This window comes from Hesperophylax consimilis, chromosome 10, assembly GCF_061612785.1.
Source record: "Hesperophylax consimilis isolate HC1 chromosome 10, BYU_Hcon_1.0, whole genome shotgun sequence".
Lineage (NCBI taxonomy): Eukaryota > Metazoa > Arthropoda > Insecta > Trichoptera > Limnephilidae > Hesperophylax > Hesperophylax consimilis.
The window spans coordinates 7,425,370-7,449,230 of record NC_142845.1 but is presented as its reverse complement, the minus strand read 5'-3'; the positions used below and the strand labels follow the sequence as shown (position 1 = coordinate 7,449,230).

General features: G+C 32.9%; 1 protein-coding gene and 1 non-coding gene across 2 annotated transcripts in view; one reads left to right on the top strand and one right to left on the bottom strand.

Annotated features, from left to right (window-relative positions):
• LOC149420241 (uncharacterized) overlaps positions 1-23,861 on the top strand; it is a 357,399-nt gene that overhangs the window by 154,031 nt on the left and 179,507 nt on the right. The gene's annotated exons all lie outside the window — the stretch shown is intronic.
• On the bottom strand, positions 17,578-17,649 carry TRNAM-CAU (transfer RNA methionine (anticodon CAU)). The gene has a single exon. It is a non-coding gene; the product is annotated as a tRNA-Met (tRNA).

Genomic DNA, 23,861 nt, shown 5'->3' with positions numbered 1-23,861 from the left:
ACACGCCAAACGCGCGCCCAACATTTGTACACGGTTGACATTTGTCACATGAGAACGGGTCGCTTCTACGATTCGTTCTTAGGTTCAACAGCTCGGCTGTGGAACGAACTGTCTGCCTCTGTGTTTCCTCCCTCCTACAACATGGGAGTCTTCAAGACCCATGTTCACTCCTTCCTCTCCACAAAAAGACCCTCCACACAGCATCCCCAAAGATGACATAGGCCATGAGGGAAATTATTTTCTTCAGGGCCTCCTGTGTGGAGTTAATATAAAAAATATAAAAATATATTTTATTTATTGAGCGCCCGTAGGGCTTTTGCAGACAATGAAGAATAAAGATAAAATAATGCAGCAATGTAATACCCAAGTACATATAATAAATATCATTAAATATTGTAGGATTTGCATATAGGAGTAGCTACAGCAAGTTTACAATTATTTTATACAATATGTTCACATAAATTTTTGCAAATCCAGAGTTTAAATTCTGTTCGGTTTACATGGTTTACATTTCACCAAATTTTCATCAGTTCTATTTAACATATAAAATGTATTAATGTGAACTTATAATGCGACTTTTTTGAGTTAAATATATCTACAACATCGGATTATATGTTTCCCAAATTTTGGATTCGTCTCATAGGCACAGCATAATACTGTGAAGTTGTAGAAAAAAATCTACAATAATATGGAAGATACTGTCTTGTAACTGTAATGACAGGAACATAGAATTAAATGTAGCAACTTGAGTTCAATAACAACTTAGAATTAATAATTTCAAACAAACGCATTAATTCGCCAATAATTCTTCATTCCGATAATTTTAATAAATTTCATAAGTATAGAAGGTAGCCATAATCTAGGCATTCTCTACGAATACCTATAATAAAATTTACATATCTTAAGAATGTATTTCAAGTCTTTTTATGGTGTTTGAATGAATTTCATAATTTGGAGATTGGGGGTGCATGAAATGTAAATGGTGGTCTACGAGAGTGAATCCCATTTAGGCATGCCGTCACATAATTTGTTGATTGGGAGTGCATGAGATGTAAATGGGGGTCTACGAGAGTGAATCCCATTTAGGCATGCCGTTACATAATTTGTTGATTGGGGGTGCATGATATTTAAATGGGGTCTACGAGAGTGAATCCCATTTAGGCATGCCGTCACATAATTTGTTGATTGGGGGTGCATGAGATTTAAATGGGGTCTACGAGAGTGAATCCCATTTAGGCATGCCGTAACTACAATTTTGGATTCCCGTAAATGTATTAATCGATATTACTTATTACATGTATATTTCATAAAATTGTGTAGGCAGTCCATTCGTTTTTGGTCGCAATATGTGTAACTTGTAAAAACTTGCACATGTGATACCAGTGGCAACGAATTGCGCCCGTAAGCTCAAAAGAGACGCTTGTTCAAACTTTTACCAGAGCTTTACAAGTACGGCGCAAATTTGAACCAATTGTGCTTGCACAATTGTCAAGCGTCAGCTTCAAAAACACAGTTAAGTTGATAAAGTTGTAGAAAATCAGTGTTAAAAAAGCACAGGGTCAACCCAAAAGAGAAAAAATCGGCTCGTGGTCTACGGGATAACAAAAGTTTAGGGACCTCTGGAATATATAATACATATATATAATATAAATAATAATACATAATACACGGTTTATTATAATTGTAGGGAATATAAACTAAAAAAATACTTATGAAGTAAACATGAAAAATTACGACATCTATCAAATGACACTGTGACAATACAAGACACGTTATATTCTTACAAATCAAACAAACAAATATAGCACTACTTATGAAAGGGACAGTTATTCAAATAATATGTGTGCACGAATGAAATAGCTAAATAAACGGCCCGCCAAATTATGTCCTCTAAACCTAGTTCAGTAAAACCACACGCGTTTTCCAGTTATGCATTTTTAATTCACCAAAGCACATGTCGAACAATAAAATAAGAAATAAAATTTTCAAAGAAAGCAGTATTAATTAATATAATAATTTTTGTACCTTATTTATCGCTTGCTTGATATGATTTATACTTTTAAAAAAAATTCATTGAAGTTGAATTATTTTAATAATTCGAAATATGTATGGAGAGTATGGAGAACTTTCGACCACAGTCGGTCGAGTAGTATTCAATTTTCAAAGCGGATATCTAATAACACCCTTTTCAATGCGAATTGTGTTTACTGAAAACAATAGGTAGAGTTTAGTTATTTAAAGCTTCCTGTAAAAATTGCTTCTAAGCTCTCGTAACTACCTAAATGTGTGTGTACAATAAAATAAATAACTAATTTTCCCATAATATTAGCTGACTACGTGTGTTATAATAGAGTAATGCTTAATACGGTCCAGCTACGTATTATTAGGTATTTAATTTGGCCGGTGCCCATCAAATAATGTGGTGGTACTTTAATATGTGGGTATGTTTTAGCCAGTTCCACTAATATAATACGTAGGCGTAGGTCGGGTTTAGTAAAACCCAACATTGTTTTGCGCCAGTGGGATTGTGGTTTCGCTTTATAAAATTACGAAACCGTAAAATAATAATAATATTTGGATGATTTTTACAGCGCCGTTTTTGTGCTAAATCCTCTCAAGGGTGCTGTACAAAGATATAATACACATTTCTACAATATCTATGCTATTATTAACTATAGTAAGACTATTATCAATTTATGGCTCACAGATTGCAACCACCGCCACCGGTTCGTCGATCACTAATACAAAGCTAACTGTACAATGTATGTGATTGATAAACGTGATGCTAAAATGTACATATGTTTTTATTATTATTTATTTATATATTGTACAGGCAGATAATATACAGTATCATACTTACCTAATAGATCACTTGAGATTAACACTGTTTGTTGTTTATTAGAGAAATTTAGATACGGTTCGCACGCACAGAACATAATTCGACTTTCCGATATTTATTTTAATAATATAATATATTTATGTTCCTTAATTAGCTCGCGTAGGGAAAGGGAAGCAAATTTTATGCTGATTAATGATTAAAACTTTTCATTTTCGTTATATGCGCTGATTATTTTTTTGGAAATACATGTCTGACAAGCTTTTCAGAAGAAAAAAATCCGAGGAAAACAGAAGACTCTAATACTCTGGGGCATTTTTGAGCTTAAATTTTTATGTTTAAATTTTGTAATATACAAACGCAGACCAGTGAAAAATCACAAGATATTAAAATTTTTGATTTTATTTATATAAACATATTTGCTTTAATAAAATTGCCTTTCAAAATAAGAAATTTACGAATGGAATTTTAGTAAATTTTAAAAATTACGATATCTATCTTTTAGAGATAACCCTTTCCTTCCTGTATCTACCCGAAACCTAGGGTTTTTTTTTTGGTTTTAGCCATTTCACCCTGAAAAGAGTGCTTTGTGAAAACCTAGGGTTAATACATATCTAAGAAACGTGAAGAAAATTGCAAGTTCAACAACTATCGGTGTCACAAGGTTCAGCACAATAATTTAATCTATTTATTTATTGACGCCCTATTGGGCTTTTCAGTACCTACATAAAAATTACAAATTTCATTTTTAACAACAGTATAAAACAAACAAAAGAAAATCGAAATAAAATATAATGATTTCTTATACATTATTTACATTTAAAAAGTGGTGGCCTAATTTGGCTTTAAATGTTTTGAAGTTTAAATTAAATATGTCAGCGACATCACTTAGTTCATTGCCCAACCTATGTATTCTTTCTAACACAGAATTCGTATCGAAGTTATTGTTGTAGAATAAAATATTCCGTCTAGTATATTTTGGAGGTATATGTAAAGATAGCAAGTTTATAGTGTCATGGCAGTCTAACCTTGAATGAACAATTTTATATAATAAAAGGAGATCAAATATATTTCGCCTTTCAGATAATTTTGATAAGTTAAGTTTACTGCGTAAATTGACATAATTGATTTCAATAATAGGAATACCAATTTTGAAATTAATAAAACGTAAGAATTTATTTTGAATTTTTTCAATTTGTAAACAATGAGAGTTGAAATGAGGACACCGAATGGTTGCATTGTATTAAACCTGACTTCTAACCAGAGACGTGTATAGTAATTTTATAGTTTTTATGTTATTAAAGTCTTTAGCGATTCTGAGAATAAATCCAAGCATTTGTTATCCCTTACTGGTAATGCTCAAGAAGTGTAATTTGGAGTCAAAGATAACTCCAAGGTCATTGAATTCAAAAACTCTTTTTAGATTGGCATTGTTAATTGAGTAGTCGAATAATAAAGGGGTTTTAGATCTACGGAAACTGATCTTTAGGCATTTGTTGATATTAAGATATAATTTGTTTACGATGCACCATTCATAAAATTTATTTAAGTTCATTTGTAGAGTTAAAATAATAAACTTCAAATGTGTTACATAGCCGTTCCATATTCTTCTGCAAAAGAACTTCGGTGAACTTCCGCTGCAGGCTCTTTAACCCTTAGAAGACGGCTAATATTTTGTAAATATCTCAAAGCCAAACATAATATACAAATATATTGTAGTAATTAAGTTGAAACCAAGCGCTATTTATATCTGATTGCGTCTTCAGCGGAATTCAACAAGTTTGTCAAAACTTCAGTGGTGTATGTGAGAAGAACGCGTGGCTTTAAATAAGGAAATAATGTTGTGAGAATTGTTATGTGCCTGCTTACTTCCAAAGTGAACTAAAACTGCCATAATAACTGTCAAAATAGCGACATCGCCTTGAGAACAATGTTTTACGCCATCCTTTTCTCCAAATTTGTCCAAATCCCTTAGTTATTTTTAACACTATCCACATCTGTCAAACGGTCATAGAAAAATACTGATTTCAAAATTTATAATTAGTACAATTATTTTGGTAGGTACTCGTCGCTTGTCTGATAACATAAGAATTTCCAATTTTCAAAGTTTACAACTGACTTAAAAACACACAAACTTTGATATGCCGTTTCCATACGTAGTACAAATTTGGTTAAATAAAATGTTTTTTTTTTTTAATCTAATGTTCTCCATATAAATTAAAGTATTCATTACTTTGTTTTATTTACGGGTAGGTATAATATATTTAATTTATTATTTATTCGGTGACCGTAAAAATCATCAAAATGATAATTCATCACATATTTAAAAAGTTATATAACTCATGGAAAGTGATGAAACAAAAACTTTATTAACTGGGTTAAGTAGGTTAGGTTAGGTTAGGTTTAAAAAAAACCATCTTTCTAATGACTTTATGTCATTTTTTAAATGTGTGTTGAATTCAAAATGTGTTGATTTATCATGGAACCATATATCCATGCCATGAAGTCTTTTACATGTATACAATGTTACAATAATACAGGAGTCCAATAATAACATAATAAGCCAAGTATGAACAGTATAAACGGGTACAATGCAAGTTATCATAGAGACTTCTGCTGTACAAGAGTTCAATAAATATACAAGGTGTCCGGGGGTAAAGTGCACTAACTTTGGCAGGTGATTCTACATAATGGTAGGAGTAAAAAAGATAAATAACTTTTTCCTAAATTCCCGTTTTTTTCCCATAGAAAAAAAACTACTAAAAATCCTTAGTTTGAGGACAAACTTACTAGATAAATTCGCTATGATGTTGCATAGAACGAGGTGGCAACCTTGTAAATGGTCCGTATCCATTGAAACGCAAGTAAACAAAATATTTTGCCTAGAGTTTGACGTTTAAAATTATGCTACAATATACCTATGTTTTAAACCAAATTCAAAAGAACAGCACTAAAATTAACTAATAGTAATAAGTAACATAATATATTATATTTATGTTCTTTAATACGCGTGTTTAGTGAAGGAAAAGCTATGCTGATTAATAATCAAAACTTTTGATTTTCGTTATAAATATTGATTATTTCTATGGAAATACATGTCTGACAAGCTTTTCAGAAGAAAAAAATCCAAGGAAAACAGTAAATTCTAATGCTCTCTGAGGCATTTTTGAGCTTATAACATTTATTTAAGATTTAAATACATAATATACTGGCGCAGACCCGTGAACAATCACAGAATGTTACAATTTTAGGATTTGTGAAGCTGTATTTATAAAAATATATTTGCCTCAATATAATTTCCTTTCAAAATAAGAAATTTACTATATGACTGTTAGTAAATTTGAAAAATTTTAAGTTTGAGGACAAACTTACTTGATAAATTCGCTGTGATGTTGCATAGAACGAGGTGGCAGCCTTGTAAATAGTCCGTATCCATTGAAATGCAAGTAAACAAAAAATTATGCCGAGTGTTTGACGTTTAAAATTATGCTACAATATACGTATGTTTTAAACCAAATTCAAAAGAGAACAGCACTAAAATTAACAAAAATGCAGTCACACGTTGAACGATAAAATTATTCAACTATTAATTACTTACTAATGTTATTACTTTTGACTAATTAAACGAATTTTCAAAATGTCTACTCTCCATGTGCGATTTACATCATGTAGCCCGTAAACCTAATGCTTATCTACTCATTCTTCGTGGGTGAAGCCAGACATTGTCACACTAATTAAAATTATGCACAAATAAATACAATGATAAATGTTAGTCTTTAGAGAAAACACGCACTGAATAAAGATACGCTTTCAAGTAAATATTTAAATGCGCACTAAGATAAATACACACTACATTAACAAGTTTGGATTAATAAATCAAGTTTTTAAAGTTAAACACGGCTAGATACATTAAATTATCAGATTCTTTGCGAAAAGACAGCGCTTGGGAGCGGGACGCGCAAGAATTATGCATTCCCACACGGCGAAACAATTTTACGTTTTTACCTGAAATGTCCCACTCAAAATTTCGAAAAAGTCACTTATATTTTTGACTTGCGCATCACGTAGAATCACCTCCCGAAGATAGTGCACTTTACCCCGAACAACCTGTATATAATAACAAGAGTACAAGATAAGTATTTTACGTACCATGAATGTAGTTATAGAGCAATATGTAGTAACACTGTTAATATTAGTAAAAATAAACATGAAATTTTTGTTGCAAAAATTATTTGTATTTAGCAAACCTTTATTAGGCCAAAATGTAATTTTACCAATTTCTGTGCAATCTACATACAAATTGGGCATAAAAAGTTTTCGATATGTTTTAAGAAAAGTTCTTAGAAGTGCAAAACAGTATATATATTATGCGAGGAAAGCTCGCTGGAACGTAAATATGGCAGTCAACCATTATTTTAGTCGGCGTTGTTAAACAGGTGGAATATAGTCCGGAAGTGGTGTTCTTATCTAGCTAAAACTTTCCCCGCGTACTGCACTGTTTAGGAAAAGGAGTTTTGTGTGAAATCTGGGTAAGTTTGTTATTCTGTGGTGACGATGACATTTGTTTTGTGGAGCGCAGGCTCAGGGATGCGGAAACATTTTGGATTATAAATTAATCAAAATACTTAATTCACGGTACTGCATAAGCAATTTTTAATATGAAATTTGAAGAGTCCCAACTGCTCCCAACCGTCAGGAGCCAGTGATACTATGGCACCTCCAATTGGGGTATGTTGTGACCCTGAAGGTAGTGGAGAGGGGAAGAAGATAAGGAAGTGGAAGGTGGAGAAATACCTGGCTATTCAGATCTAGTATATAAATATATAGTAGATCTAGTAGATATATAAGATCACTTGCACTTTATAATAACTTTATATATAAAATAGCTAGCGCTTTCTTATTGAATATTATAAGATCGTGAGCACTTTATAATAGGTAGATATGTAATATTCCTAGCACCTTATAATAGGTAGATATATAAGAGTGGTTGCACTTGAATACTTGAAATGTGCAATATGTACAATAAATTATTATTTATTTTTAAAAACTTTATAAAAGTTATAAAAAAATATATATTTCGTATAATAAATACACAAGGTTACACAATACACATGGGACGAAAAAAAGCTTAGAGTGAGGTACACATAGCCAAAAGTTAAATAACGCTTCATGCTGAAATTCGTTGTGGGACATTTGGAAAATATCCACATTTTCTGCCAAGCAGTTAATTAACCTATTAAATCTTCCCAGTGCCATCAGAATTGCATCAGAAGTTCAGAAGCTTATAAGCAGTTATATGACATCCCTTCTAGAACTAAAGCTACCGATATCCATCATTCCTGAGATGAATGCTGTTGGAAACAGCCATGGGAAAAAACCGAACTTATCGTACTTTCTCCTTTAAATAACAGTTTACTTTCCGAGTCAACTATTGTTTTACTTTCGAAACTTTTATTAATGATCGTTGATTTTATAAACATTAGTACTACTCAGAAGTACAAGACGTAAGAACTATTCACGACGAATAATTTATTGTCGTGAATGAATCGTGAAACCTGCGGATCTCAAGCAAAATGCATCCTTGCGCATATTCTTTGTTGTTAACTGAATAAACGTTAATTCATTATTTTCCATCAACGTTAAACACAATTCAGAATTTTGAAATCCTCACAGTTTAGTAAAAAAATGATGTTTTTCAGCACCCTGCGCGGAACAATTGCTCCCGTTGGTTTTCTGCAACAATAGACTCAGCTCGGCTCTCGGCGCTCCGTAGAAACTCGGAAAATTTAAAGCGCTGTTTCTCAAACTTCGCACCGGCGTGCACCATCTTTTCTAGAGATATTCATTAATAGAATGCCCTCTGGTGCTGTCTCTTCGTCTCTCACTTCCCTATTATCTCCTGGGACATGAAATTACTGTCACAATCATATCTTCTTGTTGCTCGGGGAAATCTTTTCCCAGAATTGCTCTGAGCGGCTGAACTCCGAGCTGAAATTTGTAATGCAACCGTATTAGAGCCATTTTCAGTAAAACGAATGTCTTGGTTGGCGTAAAATTTTCTCAAGAAATTTAATACAATTTTATTTTTAGACTTGGTAACATCTGAGAATGACATAACTCATTAAAAATATTGCTAATTTATTAGGAATTTCTTTAAATTTTTTTCGCAATCCGGTAAAAACGGGATTGCAGACCGTTAACCAATAAATTTCTAGGTTTCCTGATAAACTTTTAGTAAAATGCCAATGTGTTATCACACTGTCGGAAAACGTGTTCATAAAAAAACATAACATTTTCGCATTCGGATATTATAATTTATCAAGAAAAAATCATGAACACGTGTTCCGATATTAGTACGAATTTACTAAACGCCAATCAAAAAACGACCTGCAATCCGGTTTTTAACCGAATTACCAATAATTTGAAGAGATTCTTAGTAAATTAGCAATACTATATTTTCTCCGTGCACATTATATGTCTATTAATATACTACGCAAGATATTCACATGTGTTAACATGGTTCAGAGAAATCCCCTTCGTAAAACACCACCAACGCTGTTCGGAATGCGTTATTTATGTGTATAGGTTATTCAATACTTTATATCGTTCCTTATCAGGCGCTTGCAGTGACATTTTTTCCGCTATTCGCTATGTTCCGGAACAAAAAACAGTGCTGGTTTGAATTTTAGAGCTGAAATGTGAATTCATTTTAAATACCATATTTTATTAAATAAAATAATATAACATTAGAATCACACTTAAAGTTTGAATGTGACTTTTATTTTTCAACATTTTAATGTCAACCTTTAGAAATTTTAATTACTGATATAAATTTAAAAGAGGAAAAATTTGAATGTATGTGTGCACACAAAGTTTCAGAAGTTCAAAACTAGTTTGTAATATCTACCCGCAGTCCTCTCTTACCCCTCAAATTTCCAGATACTGGATGCGTAGCAACGTGCAATACTATGAAATATAATGTGTGATCGCAATAGGCGAATCAACAGTGGACTGTAAAAATTAATTGTGAACTTTGGAGTTGACACAACTATAGTTGGAGATGGTGAACATAAAGTAAGGAAGGAATCCGACTTACCCCTTTGATGTTCTTCGAAGATGTTGATGGTTGGTTTCACTCACAGGAGATATGATTTATTTCACACACAAGCTTCCATAACATCCAGGTTGGATAAGAAACACACTAAGGGAACCGAATATGTTCACTGCACCGCCTTCTACCCCGAGTTGATATCAATAAAAAACTCTGATCACAAAGAGATGTTCATCAAACCGGCTTCATCAATAAACTGGTGTGACAGTTACGTTTATTGTTGTAAAATGTCACACAAACGTGGATAAAGTCGGATAATGACAGTTACTTGTAGGTAAAATAGAATGGGAAAAATTGCAAGGACAATATTAAAGGAAGATAGTTGCGTCAACACTATGCGTCCTATTCATTTATCAATTCCGTTTAAATTTAGACACACGATTATATTCGACAGTATCCTTTTATGTTTTAACTTCATTTTTCGGCTTACTAACAAAAACAAAATTATTTTTCATCCCTACAGAACATTACTTTATTCAAGAAACTTAACTATTAATTTGAGAGGTGGGCTGTTTTTTTTTTAAATTTGGTTTCCGTGGCGCCGGGAACCATTTATGGTTTTATGGCCAAGTGGTTTGGTACGTTTGGTGATTTAGTGAGGGTACCCGAGTTCGTGGGGTAAGCTTAGTCTAGGGTTTGGCGGCTGGTGCGTTTGCCCATCTACTGTGTGGCGGGCCGTATCAGAAGACTCTGGTCGAGGGAAACCATTTGACCTCTCCAAAAGGACTCTATCGACCCATAACCTTGCACCGCAGTGGGAGTAATGGATTCATACGTCCGTCAATCCTGGATACACCCAGATTACCATCACACCCGATTTTCAATGTGGCAACAATTTTATTAGTAGATTTTTAATTTATTCTCCATAATATGATATAATCGAACTCGGATGGGTTATTTCGCAGAATATGATCAATTCATCAAATTTCAAAGTTAATTTTAAAGTTCTGTGAGAATTCTATTCAAGTTCTGTGAAATAACTGGCCCATAATGATATGACAACAGAACTTGAAAATTGTAGTTTAAATTTGATGAATTATTCAAATTCTGTGAAACAACCCGTTCCGATTTGAATTGAGAAAAAATATCTGGTTTGATTTTGCTATATTATGACACATATATATTGCTTTTAGTCTAAATCTGCTTATTATGTTAATACTTCACTCTCTGTATGTTGTTTGGTTTCATATTACAAATCTACATAATTCCCTTATCCTTTCTTTCTTGGTCTAGAATAAGACCTGTAATCTTATGCTACGTATATATACGAGAGCCGAACTGATAAGCTGAACCTCAACATATAAGAAAGGAACGAAGGAACCGCAAATACCGCGAAACGCCGCTTGCAGTTTCTTCGTCCCTTTTCCCGTACTTTGTGGTTCGGTTCGCGATTCAGTTGGAAAATGTATACGTACCATTAGAAGATTAATAAAATAAAATATTGAGTATTATTTCATCGGTGGGTGATATTTGTGTGTTTTGAGTCATTTTATTTTTTTAAGGTGAAACTTTTATCTCGCTCTTCGAAAACATTATCAACCTTTTTTAATATTTAATAAGTCGATTACATTGTCGATCTTTAAATAAAATTACGAAAATCAAAAACTGCGTTAAGTTCTGCAAGTATTTTAGTTTTTTTTTTACTACTGTGACAGCTGTTTCGACATTCATGGATCTTTTCAAAGTGTGATTGGGCCACGTTGAGGTTACGATTATGATGATTCTATTTATCTCCGACCAATTTCAATTTTTAAGATGAATAAAAACCAATAATAAATCATTTTAGAAATCATAAATGATGAATTTAGGCGAGGAGAATTTTATTTTATTCACTTATTATTAAATTTTCCAGTTCATTTTCATCCTAAAATAACTTGTGATTTCTGCTATGAGATCATCAACAACTACTATTAAAATGTTTAATCAAACAAAACCATGAAATCAAGAGACGGAAAACTTATATGTGATATTACAGTACACTTTCAAAAAAATAACGTACCTATAGTCTGTATTGTAACGGAAAATGATATAATAATTTTTCGGAAAGTACTCGTAGGAGAAGGGTGTGTATATTTACGACTACACCTCCTGCGCCAGTTTACCCCACCCTGCACCCGCTCGTTTGTCTGACTTTATTATATTAGAAGATGTTTGGAGTTAAAGTCTCGGTTACTGTACCTGATGGTTGGTTCCAGCTTGACAGATAGGATTGTGTCGGACCCAAGGTAGCGCTTTGTCAAGATCTTAAAAAAAATGTTTCATCTAAAATACATACAAACACAAATTCGAACTTCGTATTCATGCGGCAATTTATCACACTGTCAAAGAGGTACACTTCAAGGCAGTTTTAAGAGAATTTTACTCATTTTATATCGTAATGAACAATAAAAACAATTTGCTGAAATGATCGATATCAAATTAAACATCAAAGCAATTTATGCGATGCATGTGACTTTCGCATGTATTCTATGTATGTCAAATGCATTAAATATCCGACAACAGCGCGACCAGATAAAAGGCGGTTTACATAAAATGAGGTCTATATAAAATGCGGTCTAAATAAAAGACGGTCTGTGGCAGGACTACGTCTGCCCTGGGCCCACTAATAATTATATATTTTCTAGTATAATAATAAATTACTTGAATTTACAAACATGTTTGGGATATGTATTTACAAATTTGAAAGATTTAATTTACCTTATTCTTTCCTTAGGAATGCAACGATTTAAAATCTCGATGGATCATCATAAAATAAAAATGTAAAAGGTTTGGACATTTATAAGCATTTACAAAACCAACTTTGTAAATTTATTGTATGGAACGTTCCAAATATAAACGTGATTAATGAGTAGCGCCTTCAAATTAATATTCGATATTTTTGTAGAAAATAAACTGATTTTAATACAGGCCAAAATTATTACAATTATTTTTTGGGAGGTATTATTCCGTGTAGCGCTACCTCCTTCTTTATCCAACGTTTCGGACAGCATTACAGTATCCATCATCAGGGCAGATGTTAATCTGTTAATTATACATCTGCCCTAATGATGGACACGGTAACGCCGTCCGAAACGTTGGCTAAAGGAAGAGGTTTTTAATATTATTTAAGTAATTTAAAAGTAAATGTAAATGCATTATCAATCATTCTTACTTTACCAAAACAGATCGTAGAGTATGATTAAAGTGTAAAAAATCATACCGTTTTCTTTGAAATTTAAGAAATTTTCCCGAATTTCCGCATAATTCCCGATTCTCACAACAAATAAAACAATTCTGAAAAACATTTATGTTCCTCATCAGTAATTTACGACTCTCCAATCACTTAATGTAAGGGGATAAACAATATTGTTCTTGTTAATGAACAACTTTGGAAAGCAAAATCGTAATTACAAAATATCCCAAGTATTTTGTGAACGGTTTTCGCCTAACAGGTGTGTATTCAGCATTTCCATTAATAGACTTTTGGCTGAAGAAATTTCCTTCATTGTTATCGAGTAAACAATGGCTTTAAACGGCGCCTTAACCAACCCCACGTGAACGAAGGCACCATTACGAATACTAAAGCCTTACGCCCCATAAACAGCATTACAGGTGGTATGTTTTTTAACCGATAAATTACGAGGGCAAAGTAATAATTTTTGTGCTCATATTATTAAGTAACGAACTTGAACATTCTTATGCCCAAGAAACACGTTATTTGAACAGCTTTATGGACCTTAATATGATTTTTTACTATTAATATTATTACAATTTACGATAACCTCTTGTTTGATTATTTTTAACTGATTGGTAAATATATTATTTGATTAATATACCTAAACGAGGTCGTTTAAACATTTTGCTTCATTGAGTTTGCTACTTGGTAACACAATAAAGACAAATATACGTATAAGAAGATATCTCCTAAGTGTCTGCTCACAATCTAGTAAATGATTTTCAGACCGTAGCTACTGCTACTACTGCAATGATGTCCATTTGAACTCACTGCGAGGAGTTTTCAACATATAAATAATATATAAGTTGCCTCAAGATATTGTCAAATGACCTCTTTCCCACTTGACATTGTAAGATTTACAAAAATAATTTTAAAATAATTTATAATATAGGTGGCACTGAATTAACATAATATTTTTTTTGGTAAACTAGTGTTTTAAGACAAGATTTTTTATGCATAGCACAAAGGGTAACAATTATTCCCGTCCCGTTGGCGTCATGTATCTTTTATCAGGAGATTTTTCAATGTGGATGAGTGTTTCAGGCTAATAATTATTGCTTATAAAAATAATTATAATAATAAATATTTATTCCAGAATGTATGCAAGGATAGTGCAATGCAATACATTCCATATTTTGAAATAATATATTAGAATAACAAAAATAATAATACATAGATACACTCAAAAAATGCGGAATTTAAGTGAAAAAGATTTAAAAAAATGTGTGTAAGCAGCCGTTTATGGAGGATATTTGGACATCTCCCGTCTCCAGAGGGACTCAGGGGGACACCATCCAGGCAACTATGGCAATAAAGATTGTGTTATTTGATTATAATAATAATTTCTACCCAAAGGAAAATGATGCTTACATCGAACAAGGCTTAAAGTCCAACAAAGTGGTATAAATGCAAAAAAAATATGAACTCCTAAAAAACTAAGTATTTTTACTATAATACGTCTTCTTAAACTAAGTATTTTTACTATGTACATCTGTTTTATTAAGGGCCGGAATTCCGATTTTCTACCGATTTATAACATATTTCCCTTGAACACTTTAAGTTTCTAAGTTCTTAAAAAAATACATGTTATTTTTCAAGATAATATCTGAAGATTTGTAGGGCCGAAACATTAATTACATAAAATTCCCTCGATAGAAAAAAATTGCAAAGTATGGTCCAAAAATGATTATTTACACGTTTGTTTCTATTATATTACAAGTTATATGTATGAAAAAAATCACATTGCTTCTTAAAATGCTACTTAAGGTGTCAAATAAATTTTTGTTCTATTGTAATTAAGTCGTGTTTAATTAAATATTTTCATATATATATGGTTATTTTGGATAGTTTTGACTAAGGATTGCACCATCTTCTCGAGGGACTGGAATAAGCTAATTCTCGATTGGGTAGGACATTTATTTCGTATATTGACTGCTCTAATGGCATCCAATTTTAGAGAATTGTGTATATATCCATATGTATGCATGAGTGACACCAAAAGTTAACAGAATGCATTGTCATCGACAGGGATATTTGCATTCATACATTCATGAAAACAAAATCTAAATTCAAATAGACGTGTTATGTGTATTAAAAATAGAATGAATTGCACATGTAACTAGCGTGATAATTTAAAAATACCCTAGTGCAAAGATTTTCCGCATGTGAGCTTTATAGAAATAATTCCACCTTTATAAAATTTTTGAATGTTTTGTCGATAATATTTTCACATAACTCACTTCAAAACCTTGACATACATGTATAAATGTCAACGTGCTATTGCGCCATTTAAAAAAACATACGACTAATACTGTGTTTAGAGCAGGTAACTTACGACCTACGTCAACCATCGGAACGCGATTGTTGAAATGTTTAGTTAAATGTTTATCGTGACTTTGATTTATCCGGCTTTTACGATAACGTTCAGGGCTAATTAAGTACGGCGCATGTGAGGCTGGCGGCATGTAACACACTACGTGACGTCATGACGGGACGGGGGTAGACCTTACAAGGGTAAGTAGGGTGCTCCGGGCAGACGTGTCGTAGATAGATCTAACAGCACTTAGCAGGGCTGACAACGGAGGTCGAACTCGCAACTGCTGATACAACCAACGTATATCGTACATACTCTTACTACCAACTTTACCTTTACTTGGTACCTTATCAAATATTATTATGTTCATACTCCTGTCCTATCTTTTCCTACTGTGGGACGGCACATAGTGTAGGTACATTTACAGGTGCAGAGTTCATTGTGAAGGTTAGAGCAATATTGTACTTTTACTGGATTCCTGGATATGTAATTTATTTATAAATTTTTAAAATTAATACATGGACTAATCCTGTATCTAGATTAACAATTTACATTTGAGTTGCAAACATAAACCATTATCCACAAACGTCTATTATTAACACGCGAGTAGCAGTGCGCGGGGAACGTAATCGGTAGTTTCCGATTGAGAACGTTACAAATCCATTTGGACTACTTAGAGGAAAAAAAACGTTGCACCCTTTTTTTGCTTCATGTCTCATCTAAATATGTTACGACAACGGGATATCTGTTCTAATTTTTGAAATAGCGCTTATAATAATTTTCTGTTAAATGTATAGGTAGGTGTATAGAATTGTTTATCTGAATTTTCTAAACAAACACTTCCAATTTTTAATATAAAGATTAAATTTATAAGGTTGTGGAGTTCATTGAACCGGTGTTATAAACAGAGTCACAACCGAAAAGAGTATCTTAGTAAGGCCAAACATAGTGAATTAATAAAGTTTAAGTCATCAAAAGTCATTAATGGTCACAACCAAAATTAACAATTCTAATAATTTCGCCTCGCTTCCAGATTAAATCAAATACCCCGTTCGAAATTCAACTTATTTGTTAAAACTTCTGATTCACATAAATTGCTTATTATATACGAGATATCCATTTATCATTTTATAAATTTATCCGGTCATATTCTGAAACATTTTTAAAAAATTCATTCGACTTAATACTAAGAAGGTGAACTTCAAGTATTTTTCAGTAAATGTCTACCCATTTATTTTCTTCGTCAGAGGGGGTGGAGGAAGCATACGAATTGGTAGGTCTTTTCGAATGTTTTTTTTATAAGAAAATATTTTGATGAATGAATTTTTTACTGTAAAACAAAGAACAAAAAGATTTTCTTGCGAAACAAAACACGTTTTGTTTAAAAAAATCGGCAGCCATTTTTGCAGAACGGATGTTATTGTAAGAATGATAACATAATGTATTCTAATTTTTATGGAACTTGGAAATCCCTGAAGAAGTATAAAATGGAAATAAGCAATGGATGGCTCAGAATAAACAATGGTATACAAAATCCTAAAAATAATATTGTATTGCCAAGGGACACTCAAAAATATCTACGAAAGTTAAAAGAATTTAATTTCCACGTGTCAAATTTTAAATATGTACGTATTATATTTATGTTTATTATTTATATTTTAAAGATCACGGGGATTATTTTTTTGAAATATGATAAAATCAAAAATTAAATAAATTTGTTAAAAAAGCAACAATGCAGACCATTAACTATTTTAAGAACGGCGGCATAAATTCATATGTGTACTGAACATATTGTGTAAATCTGTACTGCTAACCTAACCTAACCTTACCTAACTGTTATAGAAAAAAATGGCCGAATTACTACCCCAGGAGCATTTTAAATCAGACGCCCCTTATTAAAGTAATATTGTGGTTTTATAGTAATTTTATTTTTGGGGTATTATGGCGTGCTGTGCTACCTACTTCTAAAATTAACGTTTCTTAAAACAACGATGATGCACACTGTAATTCTGTAATACTTCTGTAAGAAGCAGCGTAACAATACACCACATAGAAAGCATAATTTTAACCAAAAATAAGAAGCAAAAATAAAAATGAGTTTTTAGCAGAACGTGGTTTCGATCCACGGACCTCTGGGTTATGGGCCCAGCACGCTTCCGCTGCGCCACTCTGCTCGCTGTGTAACGTGGCTGGAATACCTAACATTATGATAATGTTTACCGCAATGGCGTTACATTTCTTAACTTAAAAACTGTCAAACCAACCGAAGGATTATCCCCCCCTTTGCAGTAGTTCCACAGGACAAGATAAATTACATAAAATAAGTACACCTTAAATATTAAATCATACGATTTTTGGTTAAATTAGGTACTAATGACGTCACGGAAATATCGTCCTCAATATGACGTCACAAGTACCTACCTAAAAGTATTATCCCCACTGTTTTAGTATTTCCATATAGGAAACAAAATAAATAATGTAAAAGACGTAGTTACAACTTTCACGTATTAATTGAACTAAAATTACGAACTGTGGCTTAAAATAACACATAATATGGTTAGTAAAGATCATAAAATACCATGCCTACAAAATGTAATGACGTCGTTCAAAATGTGTCGTCACAAGTAACCTAAAAGTACATGGCATATCCCCCACTGATTCAGTATTTCCATGCAGTGGACAAAATAAATTATTTAAAATTACAAAGTACAAGTTTTATAATGCAATTTAGACTATTTTTGTAGTAATGACATCACAGGAGCATTGTCCATAATGTGACATCGCCAAATGTGCTTGTAATTTTGATATTGTAAAATACATTGATGGTTCGGTTTCCTTAGGACATGAAGGGCGTAGCCGTGAATGACTCACACACTCTCTGATTTTGTAAAGGGGTCGATTAGTTTTTACCTAAGATTTTTTTCTTGTTAACTGAATATTTTTTAAGAAAGCATTTTGCGCTTTCTAAGATAGAGTGAAATTTAATGATGATCATAACGTAAATTGAACAGACCTGATGCGCTTAGGTTGAGGTGTTCAGTTGCCACGGTATTTTAACGGCTTAAGAAACCAGGCGGAAAAGCTGAAATAAAGTTCTTAAGCTTTCATCGAAACGTTACATTGCAGATACTGCTTGATGTTACGAGTTTGTATTAAATGATAATTCTTGATTAATCGTCAAGACAATATTCGCTACTAATGAACATTTTAAACAGAAATATCATACATAGAAACAAGGAATTGAACCCAGGACCTCAGCCTTGCCGGGGCTTTGCGCTAATTCGAACCATATCCCCTTCGGTCATAATTAACTGCATATTTTATTTCCTGCAAACTTTATGTATGATTGCAAGATCCTTCCCGAACTAAATACGATCAAGATAATGTCTTGGATTAATATATCCGTTATGTAGATATATAAAATTCAGTTGATTTTTCTAGTTAAACTCGAAAATTGACACTTATAAGAAAAGTTTTTTCTTAGGTATCTAGGTATCTTCTCTAAGTATCAGGAGTGTTTATATAGTGGTCTAAATGATAAAAAAATTCGGGGACTCACGAGGAATAACGCAACATATCTGCACCAGAATGAGATACTGAGTCGAATGAAAGTCGATATAATGTAGTTTTTTAACAGTAACATTCTAGTGTATAGTAGTGAATGGTGGAAAAAGTCGGTGACGCCCGGAAAAGACATTAATAATAGCGAAGCATTATGAGGTTCACTAGTTTTAATTTAAATATGCGTTAAGAAAATGAACATAATGTTGGTAGTTCTTAGTCGAAGTATGATACAGACAAATCTGACCCGGAAGGGTCAAATTAGCTCAGTGATAGAGCAAATCCTGGCTAGACTGGAGCTCTTGGAGGTCTTGGGTAACTTGGTTTAACTCATTAAGTTATATCGATTATATTTCATTAGGTTATCATTAACATAAAATTACATATAATTTCTTACTTTGACTTAATACTATACTACAGATTGCTACTTATATTTTATTAATATCTCTTTTTTTCATACTTTTAACCTTACTACTATTTACTGATTATACCATTATACTTACATTTATATTGTTGCATTCCTTATGTTGCTGTACTATTCTCTGTAATTTAGTATGTGAATGGCACATGTTGTGCCGTATATGTGAAAATAAATAAATAAATAATAACGACATACTATTTCATTAGGTTATCTTTAACATAATAACGACATACTATTTCATTAGGTTATCTTTAACATAATAACGACATACTATTTTATAAGGTTATCTTTAACATAATAATGACATATTTCATTAGGTTATCTTTAACATAATAACGACATATTATTTCATTAGGTTATATTTAACATAATAACGACATACTATTTCATTAGATTATCTTTAACATAATAACGACATATTATTTCATTAGGTTATCTTTAACATAATAACAACATTTTATTTCATTAGGTTATCTTTAACATAATAACGACATATTATTTCATTAGGTAATCTTTAACAATTTTTTTATTTTGTTTTTAATTACTGTAGAAACACTATGTAACGCCAATTTTTGATAATATACATAAAATATTTTGTAATCTACATACATTTAAAAGTTATGATCGAATCCCGAAAGAAAAACGGCAACACAATTTTTTTGTTTATTTACCTTTTATGGCTTAAGTACGCGTCTTTACCACGCAGGTTATTATAATATGATTAATTAATTTTATAGAACATTTATTGGTTTCTTTCTGCTAAACTATCGATTTGGGAAGCGGGTTTAGGTACAACCCCGGGAACCGTTTATTGGATAACCTAACACCTCTGCCATAGGTCATTCCAATTGGTTCGCTATGTTTGGTGACTTGCCCAGAGGTGCCCAGGTTCATCGGGTGAGGTGTATTCAGGGTGCTCTTGTCCACCAGATGCGTGGTCTGCCAAATCGGTAGAGGCTGGTTTAGGGATCCCTTTGACATCTGCAACTGGTCTCTCACTCCCGGAAATAGTGATCCCTAGATTCCTACCCACCCCTCATACCTTTTTCGTTCCAAGAACTTCCTCTCCCTCTCCCTAATTTGCCTAGCGCTTAAACTTATAAACGCATTGTAAATATTACGCGGCGCATAAGTACAGAACAGTCAAAAACTTGAATTATTACCATGGCGTTTGTTTGGTTAAACGGTCTTAAACTTGGCTCAAGGCCGGCTTTACCACACCAAAGTTGAACCGGTGTGTAAGAATCTAACTAGTAACATCCTAACCGTTTTACGGCGTGGTTTAATACTGTTTTAACCAAGCAAACGCCATGGTAATAAGTCAAGTTTTTTACTGTTCTGACCTCACGCGCCGGGTAATATTTACTCCACATTTTTTAAAAAGGCTGGTAGAATTTAACTGTGGAAAATAGTCACATAATTTTGAGCAACGTGTATCGACACAAAATTTGATAAATTATATATGCACCTGGATCACCATAGTGTGATTGTTGAAACGATTTCTGCGCCTTCCATTTTGCTGCATTTATTTTTCAGGCCGTTTGCTTTAAAGTGAATGAATACATTATTTTCTTTGATTCGATTGCGTCCTCACACATTAAGGTGGAGTGAGTATTTTAAATATACAGGGTTTTCCAATAAGAGGTGGTATTTTGAACAGCCCGCTATTTCGGTAGATGTTACTTTTGAAGAAACTACGCCATTAATAAAAATGGAACGATACACGCTTCAACAACGCATTGAAATTATTAAAATTCACTTGATTGAATCAAATGCAAATCATCTTAAGTGATAAGGCCCATTTCTACCTCGGTGGCTTCGTCAACAAGCAAAAATTGTCGCATCTGGGGCTCGGAAAAGTTATTGTTGAAAAGCCTCTCTATTCTCAACGTGTGACTATTTGGTGCGGTTTATGGTCCGGCGGAGTCATTGGACCTTACTTTTTCTAAAATGAGGCTGAAACAACAGTTACGGTGAATGGATTGCGCTATCGAGAGATGATTAATGATTTTTTATGGCCGGAATTGGATGGTATTGATCTGGACAACGTTTACTTTCAACAAGACGGCGCTACGTGCCACACAAGCAACGATACCATTGATCTTTTACGATTGAATATCAAAATAACAAGTCTTATTGGAAAACCCTGTATTTCAAAATCTTTAAAAAATATATGTTTTAAGTAATACACTGTGAAAAACGAAAATAAATATCAATTTATTTATTTGTTTTAACTACAATTAGTAGTAGTAAAAACAAAAATAATTTTCGTTTTTTAATTTTTATAATAAGAATTTGTTGTGTTTGCTAGTTAATTTTCCAGTTTATTGTAGGCTATATTTACCTAATTGATAATAAAGCAACAGAGTCAACAGAATCCGCACATAAAGCCTCTCTCGGGTCCATTTACCCCAAAACTTCGGTAAGCCATAATTTAGGTAACAATATTCATGTTTCGACAATAATCATTGTTAGCAGGCCCTATTTTATTACGAAGGGTCGCTGTCACGGCCCAGCGGCTCCCTTAATATTATTTTATCAGAAAACAATCAAGTATTTGCCTTTCGATTTTACATTTGTACTATTTAATTAATTAACTGTTGGTTTTATTAATTAATTAACAAATGAAAATTGGTACGGATAAATATTAGTTACAGCTCAAAAGAAATTTATTTCGTCAGTAGGCTTAAGTGGTATATTTGTTTTCGAATTTATTTACCGTTTTCCTAGTGATGATTTTAATGTAGATATTTATCAAATTGATTTTTTGCTTGCTGCACAGCGGGTCGTGAGCCGAATTTAGAGGGACCGATATATATTTACACCAAATATATTGGATAATGATCTCAAATCAATAATAACAGCATGTTTGATGTCATAGTTTTTCATTTTCATTTATTGTTTTTTCATATATTGTGACAAAAATCACGTTATCGTCTCCTCCGGCATCTAGCTCAGAATCATACTTAAATATATTGCTGTTCTTATACTTACCAATTCGTATGTTCTGCCTTCTCGCCAACTCGTGTCACTTGGGTGGGGAACGGGGAGGTGAATTTAATTATGAACATCTATTAATTATAAGTCTCGATTTTAATAGGGTTTGTCAAGTGTTAATACTAAATCTAAATTATACTTAGATCTACTTACATCTATAACTTAACTAGTTGTCATATGGTTCGGATTACTTCTTCACTATTCGCATTGTAATTGTTCACTGTAGCTACACTGTTGTCACTGAGTTCATTTTGTTCGATGGCCTTAGTAAGGCCGAAGTCCTAGGTGGCAGCTTCTGCAGTTCTGCAGCTCAGGCCCTCCCGGCCGCGTCTGGTCATCGCACTTTCTTCGCCTCCCGCCCAACATTACGTCGCCGGGCGGAGGACAACACTTGAAAATCACTTTCTCTAACTCGACTGTAACTTCTTCATTCGCCGCCCAGCATCACACCGCTGGGCGGGGAGCGCGTACTTCACCACCACTCCTGTCTCGATCTCCTCTCTCTCCCGCCTCGATCTTGACTGTCTTCGTTCCTGAGCTCGTAGGACCTGTCGCCCTACCCCGCACTTCTCACTTCTTTCTTTACAACCCCCGTCTGTCAACACTTTCTTTGTCTTTGGGCGCACACTGCGGGACATACTTAGTTTAACCTTCAAATTTATTTGTGACGAAATTTGATTCGTCACAACACCCCCTTCGTTACAAAAGAAAATTATGGTTTCCTACAAACATAATTTTCTATTTCCCTTTTCCCATATGACAACCTTCTTAACTCTAAACATGGTAAATCTTGAATTATAAACAATGCAATTTTCTAAATTTAACATTTCTTATCATTACTTATCCTCATTATTTTTTTTCTTTTTCATCATATCTCATTTTCAACGACAATCCTTTTCGCTACACGCTCTTTCAAACCCACAACAAAACTCAAGTCAAAACATTTAGCCTATCAATATAAAATAACATGAAAACAATAAAAGTGACAATAAAACACATTAAAATCAACGATGAATACTAACACCTCGACTAACATAAATACTTTTTATTTTAACCAAGCGATCTAATCCTCTCCAGACACTTGAAGATATAAACCTTTCAATTTTTGTTTACAAATTTCTTCCCAAGCATGTGACCAAAAACTAATGACAAGATTTTAAATGACAACATGAAATGACAACATTATTAATGACAATATTATTAATGACAACATAAAATTTTCAAAGAATCAGGATAGGGAAGGAGTTGGGAATTCATACTCACCACTTCAGCTTAATCTCCCCTCAGTTCTGCTGGCATGTCTGAAGTATAATAGAATTCCATACTTACATACGCATAACTCCTTATCAATACACGTTGATCACTTAAACCTAAACCTTAGTTGTACTTTGCAAAAGAAGCCGTTAC